A 20,131-nucleotide genomic window follows, 5' to 3' on the forward strand; every position below is an offset into this window, starting at 1 on the left:
CCCTTCTTGTCTATCTAAGTCCCTTATTATTTCTTGACTTCCACATATATAAGACCAAAAATTCTCACAAAAGTATGACATGAGGCCAGGAAATGGTAAGAGATTGGATAGACAAGAAAGAAAAAAAGTAGACCATGGCTCCTAAACATTTGTAGCATTGAGCACAGTTTCATAGTAAGGACCAAATACTGTGTGGAACTGAACTACATAGTATGAGCAAATCATCAACAAGTGAGATGTACTTGAAACCAGAACCACTATATTTTCTCACTTACTGGAAATTTTAAAAATTTCCTTTTAATTTTCTTTAAACCTTGATTGGTGTGAAAAATGTGAACAGAAGGAAAAAAGAGCATGAGAATGTAAACTGAAGGTAGAGTTCTTTAAAAAGACATTAAAAAATGGGCTTTCATAGAGAGAAAAACAATAACTGAGAATAATTATTTATGATAGTTCTAAGGGAATTTAAATGACAAGAAATGAAAACATGATAAAATTTTTTAAAAAAACAGAAAAACATGTTGCATGGTGAAAAAGGACACAAACAAAAGTATAATTTGGAAAATAAAACTATATGAATTACATAAATGATGAAATACTCTTCCAGGGTTATTGTAAAATGAAAGACTAAGAATGCCATTAAGAATGTATAACAAAACACCTTAGCAAAATCTTCAAAACAATTAAAAGAATTTAGGCAGCACTTAAGGTTACTTAGAGATATGGTATGCAATCACATCTACAATTTCTAAGACAGTATCATATCTACTTTGATGGCTGTTACCATAGTATTTTACATTATCACAAGCTGCAAATTCCAAGTCTAATTCACTGTCACCACTATAACAGTTACCATTAAAAATTAGCTATATGCATAGTGCTACAGACATGTACTTTCCAGTCTGGCCCAGTGGTTACAACCAAGTACCAAGGGAAAGTGATTTAACTTTTTTGTGCTTCAGTGTTGTGTTTCTAAAGAGATCCTCCTTAATAAGTTATTGGGCAGACTCAATAATATATACACAGTGTAGTGAATATGGCCTTGCAAATAGTCAATGCTTAATAAAAGTTATCATCATTAATATGCTATACTGTTTCCCTCATCATTTATTGTCTCACGTGTGCTCAGTCACATCCAACTCTTTGCAATTCCATGAACTGTAGCCCACCAGGCTCCTCTCTGTCCATGGAATCTTCCAGGCAAGAATACTACAGCAGGTTGTCATTTCCTACTCCAGGCGATCTCCCTGACCTAGGGATCAAACCCGCATCTCTTGCACTTCCTGCATTGGCAGATGGATTCTTTACCACTGTGCCACCTGGGAAGTCCATCCATTATCTTAGGTAATAAGGAAATTAATCCCATAATACAGCCAAAGCTATGGCCGAAAAAATCGTAATACTGAAAATAAAATAAGAAGTGCTGAAAAACACGACTTCTTTCTTCTTTCTTACTTGGTATTTCTTACTGAAACTGGCAATTTCTGTCATCAACAAAAATTATGAGAAAACAGAAGTTGTCATAATAAGAGAAGTATGACTTAGTATGTTAGAGCAAAGCAAAAAGAATATATACTTTATTAAAATCTTCCCAAAGAGACCAATCTTAGACAAATATTCTCTTTTTCTTTTCCCTTCCCCAAAACAAGAACCTGGGGATATATTTCCCACAGCACTTAGAAGTACCTCTCAAACAGGATGAGCTCAATAAATATCTGTAAAATGGAAAAAAAAAAATCAATCCATTTCATTATCTATAAAAACACTTGCTTTCAATTCAACTCACTTTTCCTCAATGAACTTCTTCACAAAAAGATGCCACATAACAATCCCCAAACCAATACATTACGGTCTATATATTTTTGGTTTGAATTTTAATATTATTTAGATATAAAATACGCTACAACAAATTTTGAAAGTAATTTATGAAGACTGCTTTCAGCAAAATTTACATATAGTTTCTCTCACTTGTCCTATCCTAAGACACTTATATGTCTTACTTTACATAGTTTGGTAGTGGTTAGAGTAACCCAATTTGGAGAACTGATAATAAGATCACTTCTGTTTTGTTTGGCTGTTCTATACCTGCTTCATTTCCACTCTTCTGTTTCATTAACTTTTCATTTTCTCAACTATATTAAATTTGAAGTAGTTATCTCAAAATGCAAAACATCTCATAACATTCTGAGGGTTTTTTCCCTTGCTCAAGATGAACGAGTTGTGCTTTTTATTTAATAGTTTTCCATTTGGTAATCAATAAAGTTCTCTGTACCTCTGTATCATTATGGAGTAAAGCATAACAAATATTGTTTATTGCTGCCTATATCTGAAACACCCAAAGAGTTTTAATATTTACTATGTAATACATCTCAACTCAAAATACTGATCAGATGGTTAAAGGAGAAAGTTAAGGAAGAAGTGCAGTAAGGAAGGAACTGCTGGGATTTGATGATCTGAGAGAACAGCATTAAAACATGTATATTATCAAGTGTGAAGCAAATCGCCAGTCCAGGCTGGATGCATGAGACAAGTGCTCAGGGCTGGTGCACTGGGAAGACCCAGAGGGATGGGGTGGAGAGGGAGGTGGGAGGGGGGATCGGGATGGGGAACACATGCAAATCCATGGCTGATTCATGTCAATGTATGGCAAAAACCACTACAATATTGTAAAGTAATTAGCCTCCAACTAATAAAAATAATTGGGGAAAAAAAATAAAGTATAATCATTCCTAAACGAGTTTAAAAAAAAAAAGAAAACAGTAAGGAGATAATATCAAGGTAACAGGAAAGATTTAGGGAAAACAGAAATAGTACTGTTTTTTTAGAAAATCACCTTGGCACTTGCTACCTGTTTTTGACACCTATTGCTATTTAGTATTTACAATGTAGTAACTGTTATTACATCTTCTTTCTCAAAAGTCCTTGTAGGCAATAATTCAGGATTCCATTTCTATATATCCACTACTATTAATTCACAAAATAAATATTATTTACAACAAGTATTTGTAGATGAAGAATCTGAACCCATATGGAGGCAGTGCTGCGCAATGCAGAGTACAGACTCCAGAGTAAAAACCAACCTTCTGCAATTACCAGCTACATGATTTCGGTCAGGTCACCTCACTTCTGAAATGGTTATCCCTCCCCAGAACATAAACGTTCTGATTAAATGTTTATGTCCATGGAATTTTCCAGGCAAGAATACTGGAGTAGGTAGCCATTCCCTTCTCCAGGGGACCTTCCCCACCCAAGGATCAGACTCAGGACTCCTGTACTGAGGCACATGCTTTACCATCTGAGCCACCGGGGAAGCTCTGGTTAAATGGGGGGCAGCAAATGTGACTTAGCCTAATCATATTATGCATTTGTGGGCAGGTTATTAAATCGTATTTCTTAACAACAAACCAGACAATTAATGTATTAACAAAGGCAGAGAAGTGGGTAAGAGTGATGTATTTGAATGTTAAAAAACACTTCCAATGCAATTAAAAAAAAAACACCATGTTCCCTGTCATCTTATTTGCCGCCTTTGATTTATCTAGAAGGTTCTGTTAGGAAAGCAACTGAATAAGCCTCAGATCTAGACATACAAATTATTAAAAACTTCAAAGTAGCAAAACTGAAGATGTAAAAATTGCCCATTATTGACAAATATTAATAATTATCACACCTAATTTCATCTGTAGTAAACTTAAGAGTATAGCCTAAAGCAATTTTCTAAGTGAAAAGAATTAATCTCAGATTGTTCTAAGCTTAACTTCTTCCTCAGTATACTATTTCTTCATGTTGATCTTTCATTATGGTATCATAAATGAAACAAGCCTAGATAATTCTGAATTTGTGATTTAATATACACTTAAATAAGAATCCAGTGTTTTTGCTACTTAATGATGACGCTATACCTTCCATTCCTGGTTCTTAAAAGAATCCACAGAAATCAATGTCAGAAAGAATAACAGAATGAAACCATTTTCTCCTTCATTCAAATAAAGATAGAAATTATTACATAATTTTTTAAAACTGAATTAACAAAAGTAGTCCATCCTTAATCCCTGTGGCTACAGCACTGAAATTCTATTACTGGCGAAACTGACATTGTCAAGATGAACCTCTCATTAAAACAGATTAAAAAACAATGGCTATCAATTATGTATGTAATACATTTGTGTTTTACATAACACATATATAATACATATATGTGCATATACTTAAAACCAACAGACCAAAGTTCCAAGGACATTTTGTTCCTAAAACAACGCATAAAGATAAACTATATGTCTATCATCTCCTGAATCACCACTTTCAATTGTTCAGGAAGCATTGTTATTATACAGTAATGTGCTAAAACAGAAACTTGTATAAGTTTTATATAATACTATGCAGACATTTCATCTTTTAAAGTATTCCAAACCAGTCTTTATTAAGTTCAATGTATTGTAATTTATATTCTCCTTTGTTTAATCGTCCCAAATTCTATGAAATGTTTCTTTTCAAAGATTATAAATATGTCTAACAAAATTATTTTTGCTGGCTTAATCTGCTGTACACACATATGCAGAAGTGGATGAGTTCCAAAGTTTGTTCTCTCTCTTCCTCTCTATCAACCTACAGACTCAACTTACAGACTGTCTTTTGGGAGTATTCCTCCTTTGTGTTACTAAAATAAAAGAGATGATCTCTACATACTTGAGGGTACTGAACAAGAGGAGACTGCCTTCACACTCCTGGCTGAGATGAATTCTTAGATATCATACTATGCCCAAGTGGTTAGAACACAGAGGGCCCAGAAGAGAGTTCACTAAGGATATCTCATCACCACAGGTTAACTGTACAATAGGAGACCCCAGGAGAGCCCTTCACAGACTCAAAACATGTGCTCCATGAGAAAGCTATGGTTTGGACACCTGCCACATTGAACAAGGCATTAATAGTCAGTCAGTATAAACCACAGAGGTAGCAAAAATCAACAGACTATTGCAACCATAAGCCTGGTGAAGTTAAAGTTTTACCCATTTCTTTCCAACTAAACCCTAATCTAAACGTGCCAAAATCAGAAATGGGGGAGGGGAGTGGTCTCAGAATCAATCTATGGCTCTACTGAAGTCTAAAGAGAGAAAGACAGAATGAGAAATAATAGACCTTATCAACTTCGAGTTCCTGTGCCAAAGTCTGACTAGTACTAGGGCAGAGGAAGAAATTTAAGTCAGATATGAGATTCAAATTTCATACTACACTAGCTTAGAGGTGTTTTTTTTAAATGACCAAAGAAGATTGGGCTGATAGGAAATATGTCAGTTAAGGTCTCTGACAACCCCAGTAGAATCTATACACACCACGGTTGCAGGTTAAACAAGCTTATCATGCAGAAAAACAGCAAGAACATAAAGAGGAAGACTAATTCAAAAGACAATTCATGGGTACAACAGACTGAAAATGGCAACAATTAAAGAGAGAAGAAGAGGAAAATAAAAACGAGAAGAAAATCAATGATGATTAATTTTTTTTTTTTTTAGTTTAGGTAAATTGAAAATCACTAGTACCAGTAACTAAAACAGAAAGCAAGAAGGAAGAGTTACAAATTATAAAAATAAACAGTTTGTGATATTCTGAGTTCTTCTTCCACTCACCAGTTCATAAATGGAAAAGTTTTATTTTGTAAACCTACCATGTAAAAGACCTTATTAGGGATACACTGTCATAGAGCTAGTAGCTTACAGTGTTAGACAAAATTTGCAATTGGAATAAGCATGAGAAGTATGGAATGCTTCCCCAAGCACACACAAAAAAGGTTATCATAACTAGATTTAGAGTCAGGAAAGATTTCCTAAATCGTGAAATATATAAGTTGAAACCTTAATGATAGATGGGAATGGTGAGAGAGGGGGGGTGTGTGTGTGTGTGTGTGTGTGTATTCAAGAAGGTTTAATGTAGAAAGACAACCAAATATCTGAGGGTGTGTGTGTGTGTGTGTGTGTGTGTGTGTATTCAAGAAGGTTTAATGTAGAAAGACAACCAAATATCTGAGGGTGTGTGTGTGTGTGTGTGTATTCAAGAAGGTTTAATGTAGAAAGACAACCAAATATCTGAGGGGGTGTGTGTGTGTGTGTGTATTCAAGAAGGTTTAATGTAGAAAGACAACCAAATATCTGAGGGTGTGTGTGTGTGTGTGTGTATTCAAGAAGGTTTAATGTAGAAAGATAACCAAATATCTCTAGAAAGAGAACAGGCCAAATTACATAAATCACATAAAGGAACTTCTACTTTTAAGGCAAGATCATTTATTTAAAAATTTTTAATAACGTTTAAATAATCAGATTTGTTTTGAAATACATGAAACGTATCTATGATGAGATGCACACGAAAAATTTCAAAACAGTTTTGAGTTGTACATAAGGACTTAAGAATGATCTGAATAAAGGTAATAACTCAGCGGAAACTATAGGGGCAAGGACAGAATTACTACTATATTTATGGAATGATTAAAAAAAAAGAGAAAATCAACAAAATGTTTGAGAAAATACAGTTACAGACAATAAGAGAGAATCTTATGATGTCAAGAATGTCAAAGGAAGAAAAGTACCAAAGAAGAGAGTGGCTATCAACATGGAATGCTACAGTAAAGTAAAAAGGAGGTGATGACTATATGACTGAAAAGTTAGTCCAGTGAGTTAGGAACTAAGAGGATACCAATCAACTTTACGGGAGTTGGATAACTTCAAGAGTAGCAAAATGCTAAAAAAAAAATAGAAAATAAAGTGTACAGATTATCCTCTCAAGAAATGTGATGGTTATAGAAAGCAGAGAGAGGCAGAAACCATAAGGTTATTATCATTACCAAAGAAAGGATTCAGTCTTTTGTAATTTAAGATAAACAAGAACTATATATATTTCTAAAGCAGGAGAAACTACCGAAAAAAAAATTGGAAAAAAGATAATAAAACAAGAGTCTTAAAAAGGAAAAAGGAAACAAGATAAAATGATAGCCTCAAAAGAGGAAGAGGAAATTCCCTCTCCAGAGATTTAGGCAAGGATTAAAGTTGAAATTACAGAATAATCTGAAGTATGAAAGAAGTTGATGGAAGTCCTCGAATAAAACCTAAGTAAACTGGGAAGCACATTCACTTAAGAAAGTATGAAGGTATTGGGGTGAGTTTCTAGGCTGACAATGACCAAAAAAAAAAAAAAGTTAAAAAAGTAGGCACAGGATAAAAAACTAAATAGAGATAAACAAAAAGATAATAACAAGAGATGGTTCAATTGGAAATATATGTTAAACTGAGTAGCAAAATCAGCTGGCCCAATTTTAGTCTTTTATCTAGGGATGTTCAGCAAGCCCAGAGCAAAAGTATTAATACATAAAGTGGATGATAATAAAAGCAGGAGGCTGAACTATATCAGATTTTACATTTATATTTTAAATACTGACAGTTCAAGAAAACAAAGATAACACAGTTTTAAAGACTTTCAAAACAGAAATTGCTATCATAAAATTGGAAAAAGTAAAACTCTAAAGATATGATTAGTGCATAACAGAACACACTGTCATTCATTCTTAATTTAAAATCATTTAATTCTATTTGTTTCAGCATGTATCCTTCTCTTTAACAGGGTCTCAATGTAAAAAGTGGTACAGCGAACAGCTTTGGTTTCCAGCTTTGAACAGAGCCACATAAATTAGTAAATTAGTAGTCATTTAAACTAAAACCAAAAAGTATTTTGAGAAAATAGTTACTTTAATAACTTCAAATTTTAAAACTATTCCAAACATAATGGCTTTTTATATTTAAAAATCTTAACTATATTGTCAAATCTGTTCTGGGTAAATTAATAATTCTCTAGAAGCTGTATACATCCACTATCATGAAGAAGTCTTGGTCACTGATGTAGGTTTGAATATGTAGTAACAGGAGATTTAGAAACTCCTTTAAACATGTTGTATATAATCCAATTTTAAGACAAAAATCCAAATTACTTGGCAGACTAAATGGCCCTATACAACCAAGCTTTCACCTAACTCTCCAGCTTTATACCTTATCATTAAGAAGAGCTTTGACCTTAAATACATTTGTATCCTCTGTACACAGTAAAATGCCAAGTAAATAATCCATCTTTAATAAATACTTTCTAATTGCATACATGGGTAACTATGTATTTGCAAAACTGAAGATCCTTATCTTACTTAACACTAAACTTAAAGAAAAACATGAAAAATTACTCAAGAAACATGTTAAAATTCCAATTTGTGTTTCTTATTTACATATAACTTTTATTAAACATGACCATAGTCTAAGTATGCTTTAACTGCTTATGTAGATAAATTTTTTTATAAGAATGAAGATTAAAAGCATAATTTGAGCATGCTGAAATCAAACCCATAATAACATTTTCAAAATAAAACTTCAATACAAGAAACTTTAAAAATACACCAGATATGGAAAAATACCTTCATTCAAAGGAATTTTTTCTTTTGTCATAATATTATATGGCAAAAAGACTACGGGCTCTAGAGTCAGATAAACCTGTATAAAATCTGTCCATGAGCCATGTGAAAATAGTACACACAGATTTTTCCAAAATAATACGTATGAATGATACGCAAACCCAAATCTCACATAAATGAGCACTAAAACAAAGGGATGATTTAAGGACCATGTAATATTAAGCAGATCAAAGTAAAATATTTTAAGTCACAAACTTAAAGCCATAATCTTGAACCAGAAAATTAAATTTAAATGTTAAACTTTAAAATGAAACCAAATACAAACCCACATATTCTTATCCCTGTAATCCAGGAAACCACAACTACCACAATTTTCCCTTTTTACACAACAGTGACTAAACAAACTTCCTCTACTGTATCATTTATATATTGAGAAGTATAGAGATTTATTTTGTCTTATTCTCATAGATTATTTTCAGAGACTGTCTGCCAGTAAGACATACTAATAAAATGCATGACTAGAAAGGAAGTCAAATTGTTATTATGTAATTATTTGATTAAAAACATTATATTGGTTCTATAAAAACTCAATTATTTTATTCTGTTAAATAACACAATTTCCATTAATAACTGAGTACAGAATAAAAGGAAAATAGTAAAAACTAACTGTCTAGCAAAGGCTACGGTTTTTCCAGTGGCCATGTACGGATGTGAAAGTTGGACTATAAAGAGGGCTGAGCGCAGAAGAATTGATGCTTTTGAACTGTGGTGTTGGAGAAGACTCGAGAGTCCCCTGGACTGCAAGGAGATCCAACCAGTCCATCCTAAAGATCACACCTGGGTGTTCATTGCAAGAACTGATGTTAAAGCTGAAACTCCAGCATTTTGGCCACCTGATGCAAAGAGCTTACTCATTTGAAAAGACCCTGATGCTGGGAAAGATTGAGGGCAGGAGGAGAAGGGGACGACTGAGGATGAGATGGTTGGATGGCATCATCGACTCAATGGACATGAGTTTGGGTAAACTCTGGGAGTTGGTGATGGACAGGGAGGCCTGGGAAGCTGCAGTTCATGGGGTTGCAAAGAGTCGGATACGACTGAGTGACTGAACTGAATTCAACTGATTTAAAGAGAAATGAAAAAGAAAAAACAAGAAAAAAAGAAAGAAAGAGAAATGAAGTTCACTAACTAGAGTAAGTTTTCATGGACTATAAAATTGAGAAGATTCATAGTTGATAAGTATAAAAGCATCTCAAAGTATTTTATAGGAAAGTATTTACCACTTAGATAATTTTGTTCTGGGTATGCAATTTCTTTAATGCATAGTCCTCGAAAAAGATGAAGTCTTGATTTAGCAAAATTTTCCAAACTGGTCAATGTATCTATATTTATCATTTATGTGTACATACCACCTAACATGATTTACATTTTAAGCTAATTGTGTCCTCAAGGATAAATGGGTTTCATTTTGATATAACCCAATGAACCAGTATTATTTAAAATTTTATTAACCTTACTGCTTTATATTTATTCTTTAAAAATTAATTCTTGCAGGTACAAAAATATTTATCCTACTCTAATGAATATACTGATATTCCTTAGGGTACAGACTGCTTCCTACAAGAATTCCCTATAACATATAATTAAACATGAATCTAGTTTTCCCAGTGATTTACCTTTTGAAATTATAACTTGGGGGCTCAGCCCGGTCAGTGCAGTACCTAGGACAGGCTACTTTCTTCCATTTTCCAAAAAGAGTTTTAACATACTGAATTCATAGCCAGCCACCTTTAGTTAATTCCTTTCTTGACTAAGCAGAGCAAAATGAACTGTTGCAACATTTACTTTTGCTTTCAATATTTGCTTTCAGCTTTCATTTAAGGTGCATATCTTAAACACAACCAGAATCATGACCAATTAGATGTAAAATCTGACTGAAAAGAGAGAAGGTAAGGATGCCTTCAAGATTTCTGGCCTTACAAAACTGGAAGGATGAAGTTGTAATTAAAATGAAGACTGTGTGAGAAGTAGATTTTGAGACCATTGAAACATCAGAATATTTAAAATCATATCTAGTTCTAACATATTTACTAGACATACACGTGATATGAAGTGGGAAGGTGCATCATCAGTCTAGAGTCCAGATGAAAGGTCTAGAATGGATATAAATAATTGGTAGTCATCAAAGAACATATGGTTATTTGAAATCATGACACTGACTTAAGATCACCAAAGCAGTAACCATGTAAAGAAGAAAGGAGAGAGTGGTCCGAGGACTGAGCTCAGAGAAATGAGAAGAACCCAACAAAGGAAACTCAAGGCTGCAATCAATAGGTAGAGGTAAGCTGGATGAAGAAAGAAGTTTTCCAAAGAGGCAGTGATCACTATGTCAAATGCTACATACAGACTATATGTAAAGATAAGAACTGAGAATCAACCACTGAATTATCATCATTAAAGTCACCAGTTACCCTGACAACAAGAGTTTTCCTTGAAGGATGGGGTTAAAATCCTAATTAAAATAGTTTTTAAAGAAAAATGGGAGGAGAGGAACTGGAGACAGCACAACTATGGAGAGGTAGTTTGAAGCATTTTACTGTTAATGGCCTGGTAACCGGAACAGGCAGTGTGATAAAGAGAATACGCCCTTTTTTTTTTAACACTGGAGGAATTACAGTATGTTTGTAGTTTGAAAAAAAAATAGACTAGGAGAGAGGAATTGATAACCCAAGAAAGAAGAAAGAATCTCTAAAAAACATCTTGAATACCCCAGAAGGCATGGAATCTAGAATAAAAGTAAAGGATTGGCCTTTCCTAGGGGCAGGGACAGTTTTTCAGAATAAGAGAAAATACAGACCATACAGGTACTGAAATAGTTAGGTTGCTAGATCTAATGGAGGAAGCTTGTGAAATTTCGTTCACTTACTTTTTTCATCAGCAAAATAGGAGGGTAAAATCATCAATCCAGTATGACAGAGGATATTCTGTAATTGATACTTAAATTCATCATATATTGTGGGGCCTCCTGCCTTACTTACAAAAAAAAGTTAAAATGTTACATGAAAGAAGGAAGTTGGGGTTATTTTCAGCATTCACAGCCTATTTCAAACTGCTCTATTTCTCAAAACCATATCCTAATATAAACAGAGATAACCCTTAGTAATCTCTACCCTAGGCAAATACACGTTTTTCTTTTGTAAACTGTCAACTTTCAACATTACTCTCATTTCAATTTGAAGACTTCATTGTCATTGTACGCATTCTAAGTATCTAAAATAAACATACTGCTCTTAAGATTTGGGTCATAATATTCAATCACTCTGGAATTAAAATTACCTTTTGCAAAGTTTCTCATTTCATTTTTTACTATAACATTTAGTATTTTTATACATTCAAAGGTGTAACATTCCAAATACAAAACTGAATTTACTCAATACCATAACAGACATTCACTAATATTTTATATTTTCTATAAAGCAATCCCCAAATCAGTATGATTTTAATTAATTTTTGTCCTCAAAGGAGCATTCACACAAAACAAAATCATATATACTGTTGTTTTTGTTATCATAGTATTAGATAAACCTAAAATATTTAATATGTATATAATATTTAAGGTGTAAGGATACTGAATACAGCATTAAGCTAAAATACAGGCAAATAGTAAAAAAGAATTTTACCATAATGCCAATCAAGAATTTTTGTGATGACTCACAGAAAATATGAATACTTGTTAAGAAATGTAAAGCAATAAATTGTGACCCCTAAAAGACACTCTTCATAACACTACATCAGTAAATGTTCTTAGCTCTTTCATGGAAGCTGCATGAACTAAAATTCTTAAGGTCTTCACAGAAGCAATTGAAAATTTAAACTAAAAAACAAGTCTTATGAATCATCATATATCTTATTAAATATCTAGTTTTATCATTCTAGACACTATGACTTTTTCTGACTAATAGGAAAAGAATTTTCAGAAATCTTAGTATCCTGAAAAATATCATGAAAGCGAGTATTAAATATCCTACATGCCACCTGATTTATTCCTATTGAAGGATCAATATTTTTATGTACAATGATGAAGAAAGAGGGACTAACCAATTATGTTAACTTTTAAGAGTCTTAATACAAATAAGCCCACATGCTGCAGATGAGATTTAATCTAGTTAAATACTATAAAATCATGCCCCTAGTTTTTATCCCAACTACATGGGTAAAAAACAAACAAACAAAACTCTGCATATATTCAGGGGTATGACAGAACATATTTTTAGGCTGTGCAAGTAAAAACATCCACATAGGTGAGACTGGAAGGCCACCTTAGAACCTTCGTGAGTCCATTAACCAAAAAAGGCGATTTGCTGAAAACTATTTCAAATTAAAACAAATATCATTTGTAATTATCTACTAAAAATATGATAAAAAATTTTATCTACTAAAAATATGTAATTATCTACTAAAAAATTCAAATTATAACAGCAAATATCATTTGTAAATATCTACTAAAAATATAAAAAGGCATTTGTAAAGTCTGAAAGAATACATACCAAATTATTTATATTAATTATCCTAAAAGATGAGAAGAGGCTAACTAGCTTTCTTTGCATTACTTGCATTTTTATAACAATTAACTATTAAGAGAAAAAAATAATTTTGAAAAAAATCCTTAGAGCAAGATTTCCTTTTTACTACCCCATTAATACAATTTATTTTACATTAGAGTTTCTGCTTTAAACATAGTATTATTAAATGTAACAAACAAGAGAAGAAGGAGATGAAAAAAGATAAGTCATAAAATGCTTATGTCAGGTATTATGTAAAATGCTTTTACGTTTTCCCTTTGTGATATCTACACGAATATCTTTTATCTATGCAACAGGAACTAATCACACACACATGAGAAAATCAGAGGTCCAAGAAGATTAAAAGATTTGACCAAAATCATACTAGTTAAGTGGCAGAGCCTGGATTCAAATTCTGCTCTGACATCACATGTTCTCTAGGAGTCTTATATTCCATCTTTTGTCCCCAGAAAACATTAAAAAGTACTGACATGGCTTGACAATTCCTTAATAAACTCTACTGTATAATATTAAAGCATATGATCTTCATAAAAACTTTGATTATAGTAAGCACTATCATAGGGATCTGACTAGACCTTACTAACCATAAGACTACAGTTTAACAAATCTCTAGAGCAGTGGTTATATATGATCTAAAATCTGAAAGGCAAATCGTACAATGCTAAACAGAATAACTAAACGATTTCATGTAAATAACTTCATAGACAAGGCAAAAATTCAAACTCTTTTAATGTCTAACGGCAATAATGAAGATGGGAAACATACAGATGACACCAAGGGTGCTATGTTTACAAAGGTCTGGTCAGAACAGAAAACGTGTTTTACGTCTCTATTTTGCTTAATTATTACAGTTGTGCTTTCAATGGTAAAACTGAAATCTGAAGGATTTCCAGATGAATAGGGGGAATTACCAACCCATAAAAAATATTTATTTTTCAGTGCTGGGTCAAATGTGGCGATTTGGTAAACCTTACCTAAATTTTGAATGCTGTGTTTATGAACTCAAATTAATAAGCAGTCTGATGCAGTGTTATAGAATAACAGCAAACAAATAGGTTCATCATTTTTAACTTTCTATAGGACAAATCATTTTAACCTTCACTGTCTTATTTTCCTCAACTATAAAACAGATATAAAAAATTCCTGGCTACATCGATATTTAAGTATAGTGATGTAAGATCTAATTAAGTCATGATTAGTACACTACTTTTATGTACTACTTACTTACTTTTAATAAGTTTTAGTTATACAGTTTTAGACTTTTAAAAACAGGACTATGACTTTTCCCAGTAATGGTCACAGAGATAGTTTAAACACGTACATAAAAGAATTCAGAGCCTGGCTCTTTAAAAGATACTGAATTTACTAAATGTTATTTGAAACAATTCCTAAACATAAAATATCTTCAAAATTTTCCTCAAACAGAATTGTATTTGTTCTGCATATTTTTAGTCAAAAAATGTACACAGTCCTTATTTATTTATCCCTTTCATTTACCTAAATTATATCCCTCACATTGTAGAGTTTCTACTTATTTTCAATGCAGTCTGCTGAAGTTTTGAAAGGTTTTCAGAATTTTGATAAAAGCAGTATTTTTAAAAATTCAAAAAACATTGTTCAAGAAACCTGAAATATGATTTTACAGTTGAGTATTTTATCATAAAAGAGCAACGTGTATTGGAGTTTGCTTTAAATGGTTTTATAAATGGTATACAGACATAGAAGCGCCATGCTTTTCCTATTAATATCTATACATTTCCTAAAAATAAAAATACCATTTTCAGTTCTTAATTATTTATTTTACTAAATCATTTTTGGCTATATCAAATTTATTAGGATTATTATTCCTTAACAAAAATACAATATATGTAACTACTATTCACATTCATAGTCATCTGTCTAACTATATGCTGCTTATCTGTAGATCTCATTAATTTTCACAAACTCCAGAGAATAAGTTAGTTACTAACAGAGATCCCAAGTAGATCATTTTAATGGCAAAAAGATTTTTGCAAGGGCTGAAAACAAGAATTTACGCAGTAAAGGGTGTGTCAGCATTCTAAGCCCACCAGCGAAAGACTGCAAGATAAAAGTAGCAAGTCTCCCACTGTAAAATTACTAATCTTAGTAATACAGTACATTAAACATGCCATTTGAGATATATGCCAACGTAAACTGCCACATATGGCATATCTAGCTTATTATCACAGTTTGTGTTTTCACGTCTAGAGTCATTCTAGTTTTTAAACAAGATGTCAAATATACCAGTGTAGCTAAAAATATGATAAAGCTTTCAAAGGAACATACCCTTCTTTAAACAGAATAGGTACATACTTCAGAAGAATGTCAAACATTACTGTAATGCAAACATGGCTGGAAATTTTCATTGAAAATATACGTGTAAATGTAAAATAGAGTATCATCTTAAAGGCAGAATTCATGAGATGGTAAATTTAATGTCACAATTCACACACCCAAAGTTTCTTCACAAACTTTCTCAGAGAGAATTGTATTGGTTCCGTGATGTATGCAGTCATCTTACCTATAGTATCTATCCCTTAAAGAACAAGTTATGTTACCATATCATGATATGTGTATCAATTTGAAGGCAATGAGACTTCCTTATGCTTCCTTTTTATACTGAAATCAATCTAGAGTTACACAACTGGTATTACTGAATTATGAACAGCACTTAAATAAAAATTACACAGTGAATATTTTTGTTTCAAATTCCCATCTGGTGCTTGGTGTCACTTCAGCTGTTCAATTTTTTAATGTTTCTCTACACAACTAGCCAATAATTCCACAAATAAGTATAAATGCTAGAGAAATTTTAATCCCATTTTCTAAATGTTAAACAGTGCCATATTTTTCACAATCACTTTTTAAACTCATCTGGAGTTGACAGATTATCAATTAAGACTGATCCTTATATGAAATAAACATTTGCCAATGATGGAGAATCCTGCTGAATCTCAATAATCAATTGAAATTCCAAACAAAATAATTACACAACAGAGAATCAACTAACAATGAGTAAGGAGCTTCAATTTTTTCATTGACATAATACACACCAATGTCTATCACATACCAAAACTTCACTGTTTGAACACCAGCAAAAATTAAAATTTGCACATTACAAATGCATACATTGTACAAATCACTAATTTTCATCAAATTAAAAATAAACGCTCATATACCAAGAGAGCTAGAAACTAGGCCTACATATTCATATAATTTGAGGAAGGTGAAAACTTTTATCAGCTATATGATTCTAAATAGCTATTAATCAAAGGCAAACTAGTAAAAAAAACCACTTGAGTCACTAACTTTAAATGCACCTGTGTAGACAACAGGTTACATAAATGTGAATTAATGTGAAAAACCAAGTTCTATCTCCAGAGCTTTCCTGAATACAGCAAAACATTCCTCACTGACATTTTTCAATCACTGGGTCCCACACCTCTTTCTTCTACCCTCAGCACATAGTTGCTTAATAAAAGATAGCTTCTGTATTTCCTGAATTTCTTTTCTGTATCACTAGTTGCCTCACCCTTCCCTTACTCCTTTTAGTCTTCTCTTTAATCCTACTTATAAAGCTGAGGTGGACTCTCTAGTCTACTACCCCACTTTCAGATAACTAAGGTAACCCTTCCTCCACCATGCAAGTATCACTATTCACATTTATAGAAATATTATATTTTAATTATAGTACCCTGTCATTCATCTTATAAACATAATAGATGTATTTTTTCTTTAAAATATTTCTTGCTAATGAATGTCCCCCAAATGAATATTCTTCAATCACACTTTTCTCTTTTATATTTGTAATACACTTTTTCTTATCTGTACAATTAATGATGGTATCTCCCTATTCCCATTCCTTCCCCACAGCAATATCTACTTTTTATCCCAGTAATACCAAGTAACTTTTAGATCCCTGAATATAGGGGTATTTTTCATAATTTTGTCACTATGTATACAGTCTCTGCTTCAAGTGACCTTCCACTCCTGTCTATCAGGCAAAATAAAATTCAACCTTCAAAACTCTGTCAGCTCCTGTTTGAAGTCTTTTTTGAAGTATACCCTCTTCTCTCAAGATCTTGCCACTGACAGAGGCAGTTTCCACTTCCAGACATAATTCTATCATTATACAATTATCAATTTTCATTATAACCAGATATTTTCTTTATTGTTTCTTATTGCTCCCCTGCTTGAGAATAAGATCTTTGGAGAATTGTGTACTTAGTCCCAACCCCAGAGGGAACACATAAATGTCCACCAGAAAGTTAAAATCTAGCCATAGTGGCAGAAAATGCAGGGGAAGTAGTCAAATAAAGAAACACTTAAGAGTTATTTTAGTCCATTACTTTTCATGAATTTTTAAAAAATAAACTGAATTTATAAACATGTGGGAAGATCCCCTGGAAGAACGCATGGCACCCACTCCAGTATTCTTGCCTGGAGAATCCCATGCACAAAGGAGCCTGGTAGGCTATAGTCCATAGGGTTGCAAAGAGTCATACACAACTAAAGCAACTTAGCACACACACACGCAATGGGCTAAGCATGAAAAGAAATATATCTATCTATTAAATCTTAGAAGTTTCACTGGTTTACTGTAGTAAAAATGAAACAATTATGAGATGAACACTAATACGTCATACCTCTCTAAATTCTGTTTAAGAAAGCATTTAAAAGACTTTGAAGAAAACCGTATTTAATAACTTTCCTAAAATTTTAATTTCAAATAAAGTATACAAGTTAGTCAAACTCAAAACATATAAATTCCAATCTATTACAACAGTTGGTATACTTTTCTCATGAGTAAAAAGAAGTTTAGTCCAGCTTCTAAAAGTTGTAATATATTTATACCTTCACTTCTCCACTACAGGGGGAGAAAGAGATATTAAAATATATTAAAAACAAAAATTTATTAATCCTATTTTAATAATGTAATCTTAATTTAGTGGTTAGTAATCTTTGACTTTCGAGGTATTTTAAGAAAGTGATCAGTAGATTATTCCTTACTACATAGGTAGCCATGTGGCAAAGTATGATGTAATATATAACTCTGACATGTTATACACAGGTACTTTTTATTATTTTATTAATAAATGTTAGTTAAGCTTGTGTTACTTAAGACAGTATTTTAAAATTAATCTTCATCTGGTAGATGGCTTTGAAGTACTGTAATATTGCCTTTCACTTTTCTTTACAGAAGACAACATGCTAAATAGATAATGAAATTCTACTTTTCTTTCTTAAGACCTAGTCCATATTTATCTTAACATGTCTATTGCCATTTCTTGACTGATTCATTTTTGAACTCATTACTTTTCCAAAGTCAGATTTTTCTCACACCCAAATTCATTACTTATCCAAAATCAGATTTTTCTCACACACATAAACCCCTAAGAAACTAGAAATACAATAAACAACTAAAGATGAATTGCCTTCTACATCCATTGTATTGATACTATCCCATTAAAGTAGACTAGAAATATAACGAAAAACTGAAGGTTGTTTCTAAATCCAAAACACTCACAGATGAAGCCTCAGACTCCTCATTCATTCAATCACACATTCACTCATTCATATTTCAAATGCCACAGATGTTTATAGCACTGAGTTACATGCTTAACATACAGTAAGCATGTAGGATGACAAATTTCTTCATATGAATGAAGCTTAATAGCTAGTAGTCAACTAAAGTAAGTAAAGACTATGACAAAATTTTTTGTTTTAATTTAAATCCATGAAGAAAAAATACCTTCAAAATCACATTAAGTAACTTTTGTTATTATGTTAGAAAGTAGTCCTTAAGCCTATAATGAAATGCAAAGAGCATCAGAATTCTAATTAACCAAGAGGTGGACCAATTTAATGAAATGGGTAGACAAAAAAGAAAATAATTATGTTTTAAAATTAATAATTACTCTATTATGTATCTTATTTTTACTTAGATTGCCTTAAAATTACCCTCATGTTTATTTCTTAATCATGATACTCTGTCCTTTTAAAACCAACTGTTATGAATACCTAGTCAAATATGCAACACTGAAGGAAATTTTGTAAGTCAAAAATATGGAAAATATATATATCCCTGAAAGCAGAATTTGACTTAGCAAGTCTACATTTTTTAGCAAAGTCAATACTCAGTTTAACCAAAAGTGAAGAAAGTAAAAAGCTGAGCTAAGGAACAAAGGAACGGGGAAAATAAGAAGAAAAGAAGGAAAAGAAAGGACTTTGCAAATGAAGGAAAGCAACAAAGCTGGAGAAATCAAATCACCCTGAATACTGTCACCTTCAAGCAATACAATTTTGAAAATACAGAAAATGATAAGTTTATATTCCAGGCAACATAATCTATCAGATCTTTTGTTTTTTAATATATGGTAAAGAGGGCCTATCTTTGGCCTTAGAGTATACCAAATCAAAAACAACAATTACTATAAAATAACTATTGTGCTTTCAACTTAGTATAAAAAAGTGGGGGTGGGGAGTGTATTTATTTTAAAACTAGGTGAGAGAAATGGTGACATATCCTCAGAGAGTCATATTCAAAAAGAGGAGGGGAAAAAAAGGAGAAGAGTAAAAAGAGAACGAACTACCTACTAACACTGTACCACAAATTCAAAAAACATGTTTAAAAGTTGGGGACAATTATTGGCCTATATCACTCTTTGTATCTTGGTTTTCTCAACTGTTAAATGAAGATTCTGGAAAATATCACATGTAAGTGCCATTTCTTTCATCTAGTTCCACAATTCCATAATTTTTCCAATTCCTTTAAATGAAAAAATAAAAAGCCTCTTCGATAACCCTAAGACCCTTCGATACTCCTAAGCCCCTTCGATACTCACTAAGTCACTGCCAGAAGGTGCCATATAATAAAAAAAAAAAACAAAAAATGTAAACAAAACCTAAGGAGACAGTAGCAATTAAGAACATTTTAGGGTGATGTAAAACATACCCATATTCCTTTACAAAGAAAATATGCTTTGTAATAATTTTAATTCATAATGATCAAAGGACACCTGGACTCATAGGAAGTATCTATAAATACATATAATAATTAATAAGAGAGAAACTTTCAGACATTTCA

General features: G+C 32.2%; 1 protein-coding gene across 7 annotated transcripts in view; it reads right to left on the reverse strand.

The window, feature by feature from the left end:
* The window catches only part of NOVA1 (NOVA alternative splicing regulator 1), a 157,700-nt gene that overhangs the window by 127,470 nt on the left and 10,099 nt on the right, over positions 1-20,131 (reverse strand). The gene's annotated exons all lie outside the window — the stretch shown is intronic.

The sequence above is a fragment of the Cervus elaphus genome, chromosome 13 (genome assembly GCF_910594005.1).
Source record: "Cervus elaphus chromosome 13, mCerEla1.1, whole genome shotgun sequence".
Taxonomy (NCBI): Eukaryota; Metazoa; Chordata; class Mammalia; order Artiodactyla; family Cervidae; genus Cervus; species Cervus elaphus.